The following is a 15083-nucleotide window of genomic DNA, read 5'->3' as shown; positions in this document are numbered from 1 at the left end:
AACTCAACCATCTATTAAGGTGATAATATGAAATAATAAACTCTATATCTCAGAATCAAATCCAACTTGGTTACAGAATTTTCTGTTAGATTGAAGTAAACAAAGATTGCTGGATTTTTGTCAGTCAAAAATGGTCAAATATCAGCAATTCAGTGCTTTACTGCATTCTGTTTGCTAATGGTTTGTTTAGGATAGTTGTGTATATGTTTATGAGTGACATTTACTTATAATTTGCCCATCACTGACTCTTCTTTTGCCCCTAAAATACAAGGAATTATTCTTAAGAGACAAGGAATATGTTTTAATGATCACAGGGAAGGTTATGAACATGTAGGTCATTTCCTGGTCTGAACAGTTGATCCAAATGGTGGACAGGACACTCAAGTTAGTGCAGTTAAAGTGCTGTTGAGAGACTAAATTGTGTTAACAGAGTTGACGAATCTCCTTTTCTTGCTTCGGAGATCTTGAGCTGGAAAGGGTCTAAGTGTGAAAAGCAAACAAGCTAGTACATTAGTCACTGGTCCTATAAAAAACAAAGCAAAACAAAACTGAGGGGGGGAGGGACAGAGGGAGGGAAGGAAGGAGGGAGGGAGGGAGGGAGGGAGGGAGGGAGGGAGGGAGGGAGAGAAAGATATCGGAGTTCACTGGGGAGCTCACCAGCACCTACATCTTTTATATCTCAATGGCTATCACACAGGACAGTTTTCAGTGCCAACAGGCAAAAGACAGCTGTATGAGTTTGATATCCAAGTTCCACTGTTGGTTTGAGGGCCTGGGATCAAACCACATCAGATAAGCAAGATTGACTTGGGTCCTCTTATTTTGGACATGGCTGGCTATAGCTTGAATAAGACACAGATGGATGGAATGTACTTATTGTTCATTTTGATGGGGGCCAGCAATTTGACCTGGCAAACAGAGGTCCTGGTGGAATTTCAAGGAGAAGGCCACAACGTCACCTACCCAACATGTGCCTCCCTGAGACCTGGGGTATCTCAGTATTTTCAGTTCTGTGTGTGTGAAGATGACTACAACAACACCTACACCTGTGTGAGGACCATGCCAGTGGTGTGGAATCTTCATTACTGCAAGATTGATGACCAGGGGGTATTTGTTGAAGCCTATAATCTGACCGCAGATCGATCAGATCACTAACATTGCTAAAAGCGTAGACCCAGAGCTTTCAGCAAAAATGAACTACCGCTTATGGTCTTGTGCTGATTCAACCTTGCACACACCTGGATACAGGTTTGACCCTCATCTCATATTCAGCCATTATGGCAGCATCAGGACTCAAAGGTTTTCAAAACATCCTCTGTAGCGACCATGCCCAGCCTCTGCAGTTGGATCCCTGCACACTTCTTTCTGATGAAGCAATTGTAGGAGGCATCTGTAACTAGTCTTCAAGACCATGCCTGGGGAAGCAGCAGAAGATGGCCCAAATACTAGGGCTCCGGCATCCACATGGGATACTGGGATAAACCTCCTGGCTCCTAGCTTTGGCCCAGCTCAGCTCGGATCATTGTCGCCATTTGGGGAGTGAGCCAGATGATGGAAGATCTCTCTCTCTCTCTGTCTTTCCCTGTCTCTGTAACTCTGCCTTTCAAATAAATAAATAAATCTTTTTTTAAAAAGGACTCAAATCACAGTGCCTGGGTTCAAGTCCTAACACTAGCTCCTGACTCCAGCTTCCTGCTGATGCAGATTCTGGGAGGTAGCAGGAGATGATTCAAATATTTGCATTCCTGCCACTCACATGGAAGACCTGGAGTGAGTTCCTGGCTTCCGGCTTCAGTCTGTTCCACCTACTGAGAGCACCTGGGGACTGAACCAGCTGTTGGGAGTTCTCTCTCCCTGTTTATCTGCCTACCCAGTAAATTTTTAAAAAATTATTTATTTGAAAGGCAGAGTTACAGGGAGAAAGAGGAAGATATGTATCTTTCATCCACTGGTTCACTCCCCAAATGGTTGCAACTGCAGGGGCTGGGCCAGGCTGAAGCCAGGAGCCAGGAGCTTCATCCTGGTCTCCCACATGGGTGCAGAAGCCCAAGGACTTGGATCACCTTCTGCTGCCTTCCCAGGCATATTAGCAGGGAGCTGGGTTGGAAGTGGAGCAGCTGAGACTTGAACTGGCACCCATGTGGGATTCTGGCATTGCAGGTGCTTAACCCGTTATACCAGAACTTAGGCTTGTTAAGTGTCTAAATTGATGCATGATAAATGTTTTTTTTCCTAAAGATTTATTTATTTTATTTGAAAGGCAGAGTTACAGAGAGGCTAAGAGAGAAAGAGAGAGAGAGAGAGAGAGAGAGAGAGAGAGAGAGAGAGAGAAAGGTCTTCCATCAGCTGGTTCACTCCCCAATTGGCTGCAATGGCTGGAGCTGCGCTGATCCAAAGCCAGGAACCAGGAGCTTCTTTTGGGTTTCTCATGCATGTACAGGGGCCCAAGGACTTGGGCCATCCCCCACTGCATTCCCAGGCCATAGTAGAGAGTTGGATTGGAAGTGGAGCAGCTAGGACTTGAACTGGTGCCCATATGGGATGCCAGACCTGCAGGCGGAGGCTTTACCTGCTATGCCACAGCACCAGCCCCTATCACAAAATTGTACTCCTCTATGATCCCTTTTCCTTGTCCTGGAAACAACTTCTATACAGAGAGTGTTTTTCTGTGTGAGGGTTCTCTAAAAGAACAGAATCAATAGGAGATGGATACAGAAATATGAATATATGTGGTAAGAAAGCAAAAAGGGACAAACCGTCCTTCCCCACCTCTGGTTCCATCCAGGCCCTCATTGGACAGGATGATGCCCATGCACACTGGCAAGGGCAGTTTACTGTATTGAGCCCACAAATTCAAATGCTAATCTCACCCAGAAACACCCTCACAGTCACACACTGAGCTTATGTTCAATCTGGGCATCCTGTGGCCCAGTCAAGTTGACACATGGTTAACCATCACACTTTGCCATGTGTGTTTTCTGTGTCTTGTACACATGCGTACATCTTAAAACAAAATGAGCTTTCATTTTTTTAATGTTCTTCAAGATCTAAACAATTGGCACTGGCATTTTGATGCAGCAGATTAAGCTACCTCCTGCAACATTGGCATCCCATATGAGCACAAGTTTAAGTTCTGTCTGCTCCACTTCTAATCCAGTTACCTGCTAATGTACCTGGAAAAGCAGCAGAAGATGGCCTAAGACTCCAGCCACCCATGTGGGAAACCCAGATGAAGCTGTCTCCTAATTTTGCCTGGCCCAGCCCCAGCAGTTGCAGCCATTTAGGGAGTGAACTAGCAGATGGAAGATCTCTTTCTCTATATATATAACTTTACCTTTCAAATAAATAAACAAATCTTTTAAAAACATCTAAACAATTTACACAAGGTACCTCAAAAAGTTTAAGGAAAAATGTAATTAAAATGCTTATTTTGGTGTGAAAAAATTGAAACTATGCAGTTTTTTCATAATATGCATCTCCATGAACTCTTTTGAAGGTCATTCATATTACTATCTCTCCTTCTTTGATTTTCTTTTCTGAACTCACCACTGCATTTCTGACATTTATTTATGTCAATACATCTGTATCACTTTTTAGCTACCCCATGTTATTCCACTGAATGAGTATACCAGTATTCAGTTGTTCATCTGTCCATCCCTGGTGTTGATAGACTTTTAGGTTGTTCCAAAGTTTTTCTACTTCAAACAATATTATGTCAATATATTTGTCCTCCTCTTTTAAACACCTATGAGAATTTCTAGAGGTGGAAGGGAGTTGTAGCATAAGCACATCTCCATCTTTATTAGATATCTCTATACTGCTCTCTAAAATAGTTGTACATGCTGCAGTGTACTTAGGTTAGGACCACCAAGATCCACACCTTCTCCTTGCTTTTCAGCTGGCATAACTCTAAGCACCACTTGTGCTAGTCTCACTATTTTGTAGCCAAGTGGCTGCTGTTGCCACCTCTGTAAGTAGACTAGGGGCCTGCTTACAGGCATAAAGCAACAATGTCCATAGCAGATTGCTTGTAAAAGTAGCTGCAATGATCCACTCCATGCTGTGTGCATCCCCCATGCCATATAAATAAAATAAATAAGTGTCCACATACCCTGAGGAATGGTCCTTAAGAGTCAGTACTTGCCTGGAACAGAGGTCTGGTTACATCTTCAGCATCTGAATGGATTTTTCTGTAAATATCCAAGGCAAACAAACCTGCTGGAAGTCTTTTGGGAATCCAATATTGACATCATACTGGAGAAAGGACACCAAAGGGACTTCTAACCATCTCAATGTCATGGGGATCCTAGGTAACTCCCCCATATCCGCTGATGATCATTGAATGGGTCATCAGTGAATACAATGGTTATTGATTTGAGTTGATTATCTTTAGTCACATAGTCTCCAGGTTTCCTCTTTGTTCTGTTGTCACTTGTATTTTATACAGCCCCAGGAGCTGTATGGCCAGGAGCTCCTCTCCTACAAGGTGAGTAGGAATTCTAATGGAGGTAAGGCTCAAAGCAGATGGTTCAAATGTTTCCAGTATGGCTGGTCAGGCAAAAAGTGAATAGAGGGGCAAGCGCTGTGGCGCAGTAGGTTAATCCTCTGCCTGAAGCGCCGGCATCCCATATGGGCGCTGGTTCTAGTCCTGGCTGCTCCATTTCCCATCCAGCTCTCTGCTATGGCCTGGGAAAGTGGTGGAAGATGTCCCACAAGTCCTTGGGCCCCTGCACCCATGTGGGAGACTGGGAGGAGGCTCCTGACTCCTGGCTTCGGATCGGCACAAGTCTGGCTGTTGCGGCCATTTGGGGAGTAAACCAGTGGACGGAAGACCTTTCTCTCTGTCTCTCCCTCTCACTGTCTATAACTCTACCTCTCAAATAAATAAATAAAAAATCTTTAAAACAAAAACAACATCAAAAAGTGAACAGAGTGGAGAATATGAACAATGTGTCTTCTGTTTAACCTTGAGTCTCCTCGTTTGAAGTTGTGTTTGACCGTGCCCTCCTTGTCATCTCTGTAAATAATAATCATAGGAGCATCATTATTAGCACAAACGTAGTGTGTGCAGTGGAAGAGATAGCTAGTTGCTCACCAACCCCTTTTATTTCTGCCTGCATACCCAAAGACAATTATATTTTTCAGCTTTCCTTGCAATTAGATTGGGTTTGGGTCAATGCAGGCTAAGCAATAGACACAGGTTTCAGGCCTGACAAAATCCACCCCCTCCCCCCGCCACACAATCCCTTTTGTCGCTCTTTCCTTCTGTGGCAACTGCAGAGGACACATGGCGAGGAGAGTGACATCACAAGATGGAAAGAGGCTGGGTCCCATATTGGGCTGTGGCAGAATGAGACAAAAGCCTTGGTAAGCCCCTGGTATTTTGGGTTGTTGTTCCAGTGGCTTGCATTACTTATCCTAATACAAGTCTTACAATATGACAGGTATGGGGCACACATGACCTCATTAAATGTCCTTTGTGACAATCCTTTGTGACAGGTGTACTACTAACACCCCCATTTTACAGATGAGGATAAAATGACATGGAGTAAGCTGCCAGAGACTCACAGCTAGGAAATGGCAGGGTCAGGAATCAAATCCTAGTAATCTGATACCCAATTCTTGTGTTTGCCCTTCCTGCTATATTCATAACTACACAGATTACTGCAAGATCCTATGCATGAGACAGGACATAGCAAGTGGATTACAAAAGAATAATATAATTTTGGTCACAGTATCATAGTGACTCCAGGTCCTGAGGGCTGTGTTCAACTCTAAATGCATACTCTATGTCCCCACTTCATGAGACTAGATCACTTTTCTTTCTTTGTCCTATCTAGTTCTACATGCAATTGGCTGCAGTGTGGCCTACCCTATCCTGCTTCCTTCAGGGTGGGTGAATCTGGGCTGGAGGTTAGCTGGGTAACCAAGTAAGGACCCATCCAAGAGGGGGAAATGGCCTGAATCTTCATCCAGAAAGGGAAGCCCTGCTTAGCCCCCTCCTGATATCTTCTCCCGTCCTTTCTGGGAACTTGTCTACTCCCTAATCACAGGACAGAGAGAGTGCTGGTCATCTCACTGGCCCAGCCCTCTGGAGCTGGTGATCCCTCTGTGGCTGAGAGTTGCAGAAAAGAGGAGACAGGTGAGGGATTCTGTTTATTATCTTCCTTCATCCTCACTATCCAAGCCACTATTCATGGTGATGGTCATGTTTTGGGTGAACAAGCAGAACCAAAGAGAGGCTGTCACTTGCTCACAGTCATGGTGCTTGGAAGAGGCAAGGACGGGACCTCAACACTGGTCCCCAGGCTGCAAAGTCCCTTCTTCCAGGATTCTCTGTGGTAGGGCCAGCTTTGTAGTGACTGGGAGCTCCTCACTGTTATACATATATTGAATTTGCTGGAATACCAATAGCAGGACTCACTATTCTTTTCCTTCTACATTGGCTGCCCTTCCTACATCTGATTGTTCAGAGAGAAGCCACTTCTTTGTGGGGGACAGACAAGGTCACCAGGCCTTCCACGGAGAACAGAGGAAACCCAATCTGGCACCTGGGCTGCTGCTGGGCCACTCACCTCAGGGAATCTTATGATCTTTTGTAGAGGTGATAAATAAGAAACAGATTTTTTGAGGTTCCTCAGAGGGCTGTCATGGAGCTTAGGTCTGCCTGAAGACCCTTCCTGCTGCTGGGGAATAGAGAGGCCGGAATTATGCACACCCTGAGGTGGGCCCACTCTGAGTGGTGCAGGAGCTTCTGGATCATTCTATACTCACTTTGCCTGGACTCTCTAAATCATAATCCAAATTTAACCAGTAATGAAGGTGACAATGATGATGATAATGACTGCTCAAAACCGGGGTACTCCTTGCAGGAGACAGAAGATTATTGGAAAGACAGAACTATACATCTGAAAAGGCTCCGTGAAACCAGCGGCTTTCAAGGTAATTTTTCTTCCAACACAATCGAATGAGACAGACACAAGCAGCTCCAAGTGAAGGGGGTATACGTAGGAGCCCAGGCCCCGCCTTCCCTGGCCTGTGACCTGTCAGAACACAGGGAGAAAAGTGCAGATCGGCTTCTTGCTCTCTGGAGTGTGCCTCTCACAGGAAACCAAGCCAGGTGAACTTTGAACTCAGGGACTTTGTTGGGCCGAGTGGAGAAGCTGAGGCCAAGTGGCCTGTTGCACTGTCCTCAGCGGGTCACCAGGCCTGAAGTGCTGGGATGGCGGCCCACTGCCTAGGCCGCTCCTTTCAGGACCCAAACACAGCGGGGCTGGGTTTCCCCTCTTTGCCCTCAGAGCCACGCAAAGGAGAATCAGGCCCTCTCAGAGCAGGCAGAGGCTCCTTCCGTGGGCCCAGTTTGCTCGGGGTGCCCTGCGTCCACCTTTCTCTTCAGGTGCCAGAGGTCTTGAGGGGGCCGTGGTGCCCGGCCCGGAGTCTCCTGAGGCCCTGCCCCGGGCCTTTGCGGCAGGCCCCGCTCTCTCCGTCCGCCTGTCTGTGCCTCCTTAGGGCACACTGCCCAACGGCAGAGTCAAACATCAGGAGCCTAACGCCTTAGAAGTCCATCCAGAGCCTCCACGGGCTTTTCCTCTCAGAAATCGTCGGCGCCCTCGGGGAAGGGCGGGTCACCAGCCGCAGTGTGCGCAGGGCGGGAATCCGAGGCTGCAGCGCGGGGCGCCCCACGCCCACCTCCCTGCTGGGCCGCACTGTGCGTCGTAGGCCGGGTCTGGACCTCCCTGTCCCTGGGGCCCGGCGTCTTAGCACGATGCAGACAGCACGAAGCGCACAGGGGTTGTTTCCCGAACTTTGACTGGGAACGGGTCTCCTTTTAATGAAGAAATCTTTCAGCCGCCTTCCAGCTTCCCGGAGACGGGTTTGGAAGGAATTTTCACAAGTCACCAAGGCCCCTGGCGGTGAGCTTTCTGGTGGAAAATGTACGTGGGAAGCTGTGCTGTTCTCACCGGGGTGCGGGTGGGGAGGCAGGCACGAGGACTCCAAAAACGCCAAGAAACGTGCTCGGAGGGCCGAGGCGAGGTCGGATGCCGAGTTCCCCTGGGAGTGGACAGAGAGTGGTTCAGCCAGAAAACACAGGCCCCTCCCGCCAGGAGCTGCGGGCCGCTGAGAGAAGAGGGGCCAGGGGCTGCAGGAAGCGTGGAGGGTGGGGGCGTGCGAGGGAAATGGGGTCGGCCCCGGAGGGAGGTGTGGACTCCGTGTGTACGCCCAGCGGGACGCAACCTCAGACCCGTCCCCTCTGCAAGTTTTTAGAAGAAAACTGGAACCCAGCGACAGCTGAACTGGGAAGACGATGGAGATGGGCGCGAGGCCCAGTCCCCTTGCCGGGGGTGCCCGCCTGCAAAGGCGCCGTGGCTCTTCTCCCGAGCACCCCCTGTCCTGTGTTCTTCACCGAGGGAGTAGCTTCCCCCACCCCCAACACAAGGGGCTCCTGCAGCGTTTCCTGTCCACGCTTTCCTCCACGTGGTTACACCACGTGGGACAGTGGCACCATCGAGACCGCTTAGCACCAGAGTCCTCTGATAGGCCCTGCAAAGGAACAGGATGGGTGACTGTGTATAGGCTCTTGGCGAAAACGGTCTGATGAGGCATCCTCCAAGCTGACGAGCACAGGGACCTGGGGTTGGTTGGTGGTGACTGAAGTCAGCCTTTTACAAGCCTCTGAATTTCTCCTTGGTGGACAGAAGAGGGGTCTCCTGAAGCTGGTGATGAAAAGGCAATTTTTCTACCAGAAGGGTACCCTTTCCAATCCAGCACCAAGCCATAGGGGACCAGGCTGAGGGCAGGCTAATGCGACTCTCACATTTGGGGGTTACAAACTCAGCCTGAATGGCACACCAACGGCATTTTCTGTGTGCTTCTGTTCCCTGGTTTCTGCTGGCAAGATACTACTTGTAGATGCAAAATTTTAAGGATGTTATCTTCAGCCCAGAGAGAAAGGAATGGTAATTTGCAGCTTTTGCTAAAAGTGATAACCTTATTAAGTAATGGGATTCACTGATTAACTGCTGCTAACAAAATGTTGTTGCCAAACCTGTTAGCCTGAAACTGTGGCAGCAGACTTACTGTCAGATCAACTTCTTCAGTCCTCCATTCCCTGCGGGATTTTACTGAAAGACTTCTTATTTTAATAGCTTCATTGTTCAGTATTTTTTATTACATCCATGAATAGGTTAATAATAAATTAGGAGCTACTCATAGGTGGGTTCATAGGAATCAGTATTGGAAGAGTTCAAGGATAAAAACAATTTGATTTTTAAAAATGAGTTTTTTATGACAGGAGGAATGGGGACCTGTGCAATTTCATTGGGCACTAAAATGAATTACAGTTCTTCAGGGGAGATGAGAAGGCAGGATCTGTTCTTACTCAGCGTATGTGATGGCACTTTAAATCCCCAGAGTGGGATAATAGCTCTTTCACAGCGATCCACATGGTAGGAGGGAAATTCTTTTTCCTGGTAACTTGCCTAAGAAAATCAACTCCATTCTGGTCTTCAGTCCTCTCCCACTTAGATTCTTAAGAGAGACAGAGAGACCCCCGAAGTGAGTCATCATCTTGGTCTCAGTGCTGTGCGAGAACTTCAAGAAGTTGGTGGAAAATAAAATTAAAAGATAAGTTTAGTCTGGTGCAAAAATGGTTGAAATCCATGCATTGTTTTTTTCCTAATAGGCATTTCCCAAGAACTTTTTGAAGATCCCTAGTATAAGCTCTTGTAATTGCTCTCGCCCCACAGAGACCAGCTCAAACACCCTCAAAATCATGAAGAGAGAGACTGGTCAGAAAGGCCCTGCTCTACTGCTGAGCCATAGACCCCGGGCTGTTGAAATGGGCGCGGCTCGGGTTGTGGGAGTGTGGGTCTTGTCTAGTCCAACTCCCCGGGGTCTGGAAAGATGAAGTGACTTCCCCAAAGCCTGCCGCGGATCAGTGGAAAAGCAGGGACTGGTATCAGGGTTTGCTCCTGGTCCGATCTACCTTCCAGCTGTTAAGAAGTGGGGGTGAGGAGGGCAGTGCTGTGTGTGTGCACATTCAGGTGTGTACATACCTGTGCATAGCTCCAAACCTCCTATACCATGGGGGCTCTGCGCATGTGTCCCTTAGTGATGTCTGATTGTTGGGGGAGTGGGGGCAGAGTTTGCTCCAAGTTCTTGGGTTTGCTCCAAGTTCCTGTCCTGGAGTGAGAATTCAAAGCAGAGACACAGATAGAGTGCAGGAAGGAAAGCAGGATATTTAAAGGTTAGTACACATTCAGACGTAGATGTAGATAACCTCTCTCCACGAGGAGAGTGGCTGCGTTCCTTACCCAAGTTTGGGTTTTCCCTTTATCGGGTAGAGGGCTGTTGCACTCATGAATATACAAATGGAGTGGAGTTTGGGCGGGGCTTCCATACGGGTGGCGATCTCTAGGAAGGTGTCATGGTGTCTCCACGTGGAGCCTCGGCATGTACGTGGTCATCATGACGTCTCTTGCATGAACCGAAGTGATGCATGATGGGGAGGTGGCTGTGCCCAGCCTGCAGCCCTGATGGATCAGCATGGAAGGGGGTGGGGTTTTAGGTGGTACAGGTCTACAGCACAAAGTAATGCTGAATGCAGTCTCTCAGCTTTGCTCACTAGCTCCATACCTGACCCACAGCGTGATAATTCCCAGATGACCGCCCCCCCCCCAACCCACACACACACTTCTCATGGAGCTTTCTCCTTTCTTTCCAGGTTTAAGCGTTCCAGTGGCCAAATCTACCTTCAGATTGGACAGCTAAAACATAACATCTATGTCAGGATTTCTTCTCCCTTAGACCTTTCGTAAGTAGGGCACTACTTATAAAAGTAGGATATTACTTATACTATTTGGCCAACTATAATGAGAGAAACTAGTAGTGGAATCTGGATTTTTGGAGCTCATGTCCAGCTATTGGAAAGCGTAAGCTCAGAGAAGAGATCCCTGCACCTCGGTGAGGGAGGCTACTTGGGGTGAGTTTTTGTAGGGGGAGTCTTCTTGTGTTGGCTCAGAGACTTCATGGACACAGAGGAGGGCTACCCAGTTTGGATCTGTGCTGGGGGTGGGGGAGGTTTTTTGTTTGTTTGTTTTTTTGTTTTTTTTTTTTTTTTTTTGAGGCAGGACAAGTAGCAAGGTTCAAGCCTATCTGCAGAGTCTATTCCGTGTTAAGTAAGCCAAGGGCAGGGAGTGAGAGAAGGCTCTGCAGGTTGCACCCCCAGCTTCCCCAAGAGCTGCCTCCAGGGCTTCCCTACTGGCCTCCCTCAGCTGCAGAGAACGCTGGCCGGGAGAGTTTTCCTTTCCTTGTCCTTTGGGAGCCTTTGGTCATGTGTGGCCTTTGGTCATGTGTCATCTTTGGTCATGGTTGTTGCTAAGCAGGAGCAGCTAGATGGAGACTTCTGAGTAGGGAACTGGCAGGTCAGGGTCGGGACTGGACTGAACACCAGGAGCAAACCTGACCCCCAGAGTACAGTGAGAGCCATGCCACAAGGGCAAGAAACTTGCAAAGAATTACAGCTGTGACAGATCGTTTGAGAGGCTTTGACCACCACTGTCATTAATTTTAATTGTCTCTGCCTCCACGGAAGGGAGGGCCTCTTGTTGCTGATTCCTGACCAGGAAGGAGAGCCTTGTGGAGAGAGTGTCCCGGAAGGACCAGGGTGGACACTCACTGGAGCCTCTGAGCAAATCTCAGCTTCCTTCCCTGTGCAGTGCTGCCACCTTGTGGTCATGGAGTGGAATAGGCCAGTATGAAAAGGAGTGAGCTCCGGGGGAACCCTGGGCTCCTGTTAAGTTTCTGTGCTGGTTGCCTGATGACAGCTGCCTCCCATGTCAGCGGGTGAATCAGGCCTGAGAAGCCTCGGCTGTCCTAGGAGCCCCTTGGGGAAGTTTTTCCTTGCTATCTAGGGGGGTACTTCAAAAAGTGTGTGGGAAATGGAATGAAAAGATAACTTATTTGGGTGCAAAGAAAATATTGAAATCCATGCGTTGTTTTTCCATAACATACATTTTTCTTAAACTCTTATTTTATTTTATTTATTTGAGAGATAGAATTACAGGCAGTGAGAGGGAGAGACAGAGAGAAAGGTCTTCCATCCGCTGGTTCATTTCTCTAATGGCCTCAGTGGCTGGAGCTGGGCCAATCCAAAGCCAGGAGCCAGGAGCTTCTTCCAGGTCTCCCACGTGGGTACAGGGGCCCAAGGACTTGGGCCATCTTCTACTGCTTTCCCAGGATATAAGCAGAGAGCTGGATCAGAAGAGGAGCAGCCAGGACACGAACTGGCGCCCACATGGGATGCTGGCACTGCAGGCAAAGGCTTAGCCTACTATGCCACAGCGCCGGCCCTTCATGAAAGTTTTAGTGACACCTCATATGCATGGATTTCAAAATTTTTTGCACACAAATAGGCTTATCTTCTCATTCCATTTTCTGTGTGCTTCAAATTTATTTGAGAGACAGATGGGCAGAGAACAAGAGCTCCCCAGAGTTCACTCCCCAGATGTCAACAATGGTCCGAGTGGTCTCGGCTGAAGATGAGAGCGGGGAGCACACCCGGGTTTCCCACGTGGATGGCGGGAGCCCAATTACTTCTGCCTCCCAGGGTCAACATTAGCAGGAAGCTGAAGTCGGAAGCTGGAGGCGGGCATCAGACCTAGGCACTCTAATATGGGATACAAGCAGTTTAATTGTTGGGCCAAAAATCCTACTCCTCCATGCACTTTTGAAAGTACCCTTATACTTATGGACTGGTGTGAACTAGTCTAATGAAATAATAATGAACATAAAAAAATAAGTCAAAATAAAATACAAACAGGCTCACAAAAATTTCATTCTTTATTAAAAACAAATAATGTATGGCCCGGGAGTGCAGTGGAGGATGGCCCAAGTGCTTGGGCCCTGCACCTGCATGGGAGACCAGGAGAAGCACCTGGCTCCTGGCTTCGGATCAGCGCGATGCGCCAGCCGCGGTGGCCATTGGAGAGTGAACCAACAGCAAAAAGGAAGACCTTTCTGTCTCTCTCTCACTGTCCACTCTACCTGTCAAAAATTTAAAAAAAAATGTTTATATCATTAATATAAAATTCTACATTATCTTGAAATCTTAAGATTTACAAATCTTATTCAATCAGCTACAGGTCTCAATATATTATACTAAGAAAAATACTGCATTAAAAATAAAATAAAATTTTAAAAAACCTCTAACTATTAAAATCATTAAGACCCAGACTTGTTTACTTAAACTCTACATATCTGACTATAGTGTACTTAATAGTCACTGTTAAAGAATACATTAAAAACAGAAAAGCAGGCCGGCGCCGTGGCTCAATAGGCTAATCCTCCACCTAGCAGCACCGGCACACCTGGTTCTAGTCCCGGTCGGGGCGCCGGATTCTGTCCCGGTTGCCCCTCTTCCAGGCCAGCTCTCTGCTGTGGCCAGGGAGTGCAGTGGAGGATGGCCCAAGTGCTTGGGCCCTGCACCCCATGGGAGACCAGGATAAGTACCTGGCTCCTGCCATCGGATCAGCGCGGTGCGCCGGCCGCAGCATGCCGGCCGTGGCGGCCATTGGAGGGTGAACCAACAGCAAAGGAAGACCTTTCTCTCTGTCTCTCTCTCTCACTATCCACTCTGCCTGTCAAAAAAAAAAAAAAAAAAAGAGAAAAGAAGACCTTTAAGTAATGAATGAATGGGTCCAAAGAAGGAAGTTGTAGGGACCAGTGCTGTGGCGTAGCAGGTAAAGCCACCTCCTGCAACACTGGCATCCCATAGGGGTGCTGCTTTGAGTCCAGCTGCTCTACTTCTGATCTGGCTCCCTGCTAATGAGCCTGGGAAAGCAGCAGAAGATGGCCCAAGTGCTTGGACCCCTGCGTTCATGTGGGAGACCTGGAAGAAGCTCCTGGCTTCTGGCTTCAGCATGACCCAGTTCCAGTCATTGCGGCTATTTTGGGAGTGAACCAGAGGATGGAAGCCCTCTCTCTCTCTTTGTCTCTCCCTCTCTCTCTGTGACTCTGACTTCCAAATAATAAACAAATCTTTGAAAAAGAAAAAAAGTTGTAGTAATAAAGTAATAAAAACAATAACAAAAGTCTTTGAAAAATTAAAAGCACATTTTGATGTAGTGCCATTTTTTTATATTGATATATTTCTTTGGAAGGCAGAGTTTCAGAGAGAGGGAGAGACAAAGAGAGATCTTCTATCTGCTGGTTCACTCCCCAAATGGCTGCAGTGGCTGGGGCTGTGCCAGGCTGAAGGCAGGAGCCAGGAGCTTCTTCGAGGTTTCTTATGTGGATGTAGGGGTCTAAGCACTTAGGCCATCTTCTGCTGCTTTCCTAGGTGCATTAGCAGGGAGCTGGTCTGTAAGGCAGAAGCCAGGACTCAAACCAGCATCTATATGGGATGCCAGCATCACAGGGGGTAGCTTAACCCACTGTGCACAACACTGGCCCCTGATATGGCACCTTTTACATAGTGGTCTATTCATTAAAACACCTTACACTGTAAAAATGAGCAAGTTCAACTCACTCCTAAAGAATATGCCAAGCTTGTTATGCTTGTTACAAATGCGAGATTTGTAAATACTCTTGCAGTGAGAGCACATGTGTGTTCATGTTCAAATAAAGTATTTGTATGAACATGATGTGATGACATTAGGCTAGAGTATAAATAACCCTGATAAAGTCTACATTTCATGGCACGTGAGGAATAAAATTCATGTTGTTTCTAAGTTATGGGCATGGTATCTCTCCCCAACCCCGTTTTCTGTACCTTAGTGTGATGCTTATTTACATTTAACCTAGTTATCTTATGTTTGCTTGCTTTGCAAACTGAATTACAGAACCAAATTGCCTATTACAGTTTCCCATTAAGTGACACATCACAGAGAAACACTGAGGTGAGAGGCTTATCCCAATGTTAGGAAACACTGACTGCATCATCCTTGCAAAGAGCAAAACTCAAGGAGACATTCTTTCCCCAGGTACCAGGTTTACTGCTCTTCTCTCCAATGTAAGCACTGCTCCCCACTCCAGTGAGTTCAGTTGCAGAGGGCTCCCTGCAAAATCAGATCCATTGGTGTTTG

General features: G+C 47.5%; 1 pseudogene; it reads left to right on the top strand.

The window, feature by feature from the left end:
- The first annotated feature begins 631 nt into the window (after nt 1-631).
- On the top strand, nt 632-1321 carry LOC103349918 (N-acetylglucosamine-6-sulfatase pseudogene; annotated as a pseudogene).
- Nucleotides 1322-15083: the final 13762 nt, after the last annotated feature.

This window comes from Oryctolagus cuniculus, chromosome 5, assembly GCF_051225735.1.
Source record: "Oryctolagus cuniculus isolate XC-2025 breed Fujian yellow rabbit chromosome 5, ASM5122573v1, whole genome shotgun sequence".
NCBI lineage: Eukaryota > Metazoa > Chordata > Mammalia > Lagomorpha > Leporidae > Oryctolagus > Oryctolagus cuniculus.
This window is presented reverse-complemented; position numbering and strand designations above follow the sequence as displayed.